Source organism: Orycteropus afer, unplaced genomic scaffold (assembly GCF_000298275.1).
Source record: "Orycteropus afer afer isolate SDZICR_OR568_19922 unplaced genomic scaffold, OryAfe1.0 scaffold00820, whole genome shotgun sequence".
Lineage (NCBI taxonomy): Eukaryota > Metazoa > Chordata > Mammalia > Tubulidentata > Orycteropodidae > Orycteropus > Orycteropus afer.
In genome coordinates this window covers 512,094-515,763 of record NW_006922407.1, presented here as the reverse complement: position 1 = coordinate 515,763, position 3,670 = coordinate 512,094, and positions in this window count along the sequence as shown.

Here is a 3,670-nt window from a genome sequence, read left to right as displayed (position 1 = left end):
TCAAGGTTATGCTTGCTTCATAAAATGAGTTAGGGAGGATTCCATCTTTTTCTATGCTTTGGAATAATTTGAGAAGGATTGGTGTCTGTTCTTCCTTGAATGTATGGTAGAATTCTCCGGTGAAACTGTCTGGGCCAGGACTTTTTTTGTTGGTAATTTTTGATGACCTGTTCAATTTCTTCTTTTGTTAGAGATCTGTTAAACTTTTCCACACCAGTCTGTGTTAGTTCAGGTAAGTTGTGTGTTTCTAGAAATCTGTCCATTTCTTACATATTTTCAAATTTGTTGAAGTACAGTTCTTCATAGTATCCTGGTATTATCCTTTTTATTTCAGTTGGTTCTGTTATGTCACCCATCTCGTTTCTTATTCATGTTATTTGTATTTTCTCTCTCTTTTCCTTTGTTAAATTTGCCAGTGGTTTGTCAATTTTATTAGTCTTTTAAAAAAAAAAAACGAACTTCTGGTCTTGTTGATTTTTTTCTGTTGTCTTTCTATTTTCTGTTTCATTGATTTCTGACTGTCTCTTGATTATTTCCTTTCTTCTGGTGACTGTAGGTTTTTCTTGCTGTTCTTTTTCTAATTGTTGGAGATGATGTTTTAAAGTGTTGATTTTGGCTCTTCTTTTTTGATGTGTGCATTGATTGCTATAAATTGGCCTCTGACCACTGCTTTTGCTATGTCCCAAAGATTTTGGTATATTTTACTTTCATTCTCATTTGATTAAAGGAATTTTTCAATTTCACTTTTTATTTCTTCTTTTACCAAGTCTTTCTCAAGGAGGGTGTTGTTCAGTTTCCATGTGTTTATTCTTTTTCTGTTGATCTTCCTATTGTTGATTTCTAATTTGATAATATTATGATCTGAGAAGATTACTTGCAGTATTTCAGTGTTGTTAAATTTATGAAGGCTTGTTTTATTTATGGCCTACATATGGTCTATCATGGAAAAAGTTTCATGTGCACTGGAGAAGAATGTACATTCTGCTGCTGTTGGCTGAAGTGCTCTGTATATGTCTATAAGGCCAAGTTGGTGGATTGTATTGTTTAGTTCTTCTGAATCTTTGTTAAGTTTTTTTCCAGTTCTATCTTTTAAAGAAAGTGGTGTATTAAAGTTTCCCACTATGACTGTGGAGTCATATATTTGGCTTTTCAACTCCTTTAAAGTTTGATTTATGTATTTTGCGGCTTTTTGATTGGGTCCATAGATATTTATTATGGTTATATCTTCATGTTCAATCGATCCTTTAATCATTATATAATGTCCTTCCTTGTCTCATATTGTGGTTTTTGTCTTAAAGTCAATATGATCAGAAATTAATATTGCCATTCCTGGTCTCTTACAGTTGCCGTTTGTTTGATACATCTTTTTCCAAAATTTGAATTTTACTCTATTTTTGTCTTTATCTCCAAGATGTGTCTCTTGTTGGCAGCATTGAGATGGGTTTTGTTTTCTTATCCAATCTGCAACTCTCCATCTCTTGAGTGGTGCATTTAATCCATTGACATTCAGTGTAATTATGGACAGTATGAATTGGTTGTTGTCATTTTGTTATGTGTTTTTTCATGGTGTCCCTGGTTTCTTTGTTCCATATTCTTTTCTGTGCTGAGTTCATTGTGTTTATGAAGCACGTTATCATTTCCTTTGTTGTGGTTATTTTATTATATGCTGAATATTTGTGCTTGTCCTCTATTTTATGGTGATGTGAAGGTTTATCATTTCTCTTTCAGCTTACTCTGTGCTTTATAATTTTATCTCTGAGTTTGGAATAGACCATTCTATCTTGCAACTCTCTTGATTTCATCACCATTGAGTTCTGTAACTGCACAGTATTTTCCCTCTTTTTGGTTTGTAGCTGTCCTCATTTGCCAATTGAAGTTTTTGGTTCTCTGTTTACAATCTTATAAGCTTATAAGAGCTCTGGTAGCATAGTGGCTAAGACACTTGCCTGCTAACCAGATGGCTGGTGGTTCAAACCCATGAGCCACTCCTCAGAAGGAAGGTTGGGCAATCCTACTTCTGTAGTGATACTGCCTCAGAAACCCAAGGAGGGGTCGCTATGAGTCAGGTTTGACTTGACGGCACACAACAACAAGAAGCTTATTTTAGTTTGGATATGTCCTTAGCTTTGGTTTCTGGGTTATGTCATCTTGTGTATTAACGGTGTATTAATGGTCAGGTTTTTTTTGTTTGTTTGTTTGTTTTTTTTTTTTTTGTTTTTTGTTTTTTGCTATTTTTGGTTCTCATTTCAAAGGGCACCCTTTAACATTTCTTGTAAGGCTGATCTGGTTTTAACAAATTCCCTTAGTTTCTTCTTATCTCAAAATCTCCTAATTTCACCATCATATTTGAGGGACAATTTTGCCAGGTATATAATTCTTGGTTGAAAATTTTTCTCTTCCATGGTTATATATACCATCCTATTGCCTTCTAGCTTGCATGGTCTCTTCTGAGAAATCAGAACTTACTCTAACAGGTTGTCTTTTGTAAGTAACTTTTTGTTTTTCCCCTGCTGCTTTCAGGATTATTTCTCCGTCTTTGGTTTTGATGAGTTTGATGATGATATGCGTTGTTGATTTTCTTTTGGGTTTTATCCTGTTTGGAGTTCTTTGGACTTCCTGAATGGATATATCCTCATCTTTCATAATATCAGGGAAGTCTCGTCCAAGAAATCTTGGACAATTTTCTCAGTGGTTTTATTTTTCTCTTCCTGCTTTGGAATTCCTATGACATGTAGGTTATTCCTTTTGATGGTATCCCATATGATCCTTAGGGTTTCTTCATTTTGTTTTGATCTTTTTTTCTGATTGATCCCTTTCCAAAGAAGTATTCAGGTATTTGTCTTCAATTTCATTAATTCTGTCGTCCATTGCATAAATTCTACTCCTTATGGCCTTATAGACATCAATAGAGCACTTTACCCAACAGCAGCACAATATACATTCTTCCCCAGTGCACATGAAACTATTTCTATGATAGACCATATGTTAGGCCATAAAACAAGCCTTAATAAATTTAAAAACATTGAACTACTTTAAAGCATCTTCTCAGATCATAATGCTATCAAATTAGAAATTGACAATAGGAAGATTAACAGGAAAAGAGGAAAGACATAGAAACTGAACAGTACCCTCCTTGAGAATGACTGGGTAAAAGAAGAAATCAAAATTGAAATTCGCAAATTCCTTGAGTCAAATGAGAATGAGAACACAGCATACCAAAATCTTTGGGACACAGCAAAAGCAGTGATCATAGGCCAATTTATAGCAATCAGTGCACACATCAAAAAAGAAGAAAGAGCCAAAATCAACACTTTAAATGAACATCTCCAACAATTAAAGAAAGAAAAGCCTACAGTCACCAGAAGAGAGTAAATAATCAAGATTCGAGCAAAAATCAATGAAACAGAAAATAGAAGAGCTATAGAAAAAATCAACAGGACCAGAAGTTGGTTTTTTGAAGAGATCAATACAATTGACAAACCACTGGCAAATTTAACAAAGGAAAAGAGGGAGAGAATAAAAATAACACGAATAAGAAACAAAATGGATGACATCACAAGAGAACCAACTGAAATAAAAAGGATAATATCAGGATACTATGAAGAACTGTACTCCAACAAATTTTAAAATCTGGAGGAAATGAACAGTTTTCTAGAAACACACCACTTAC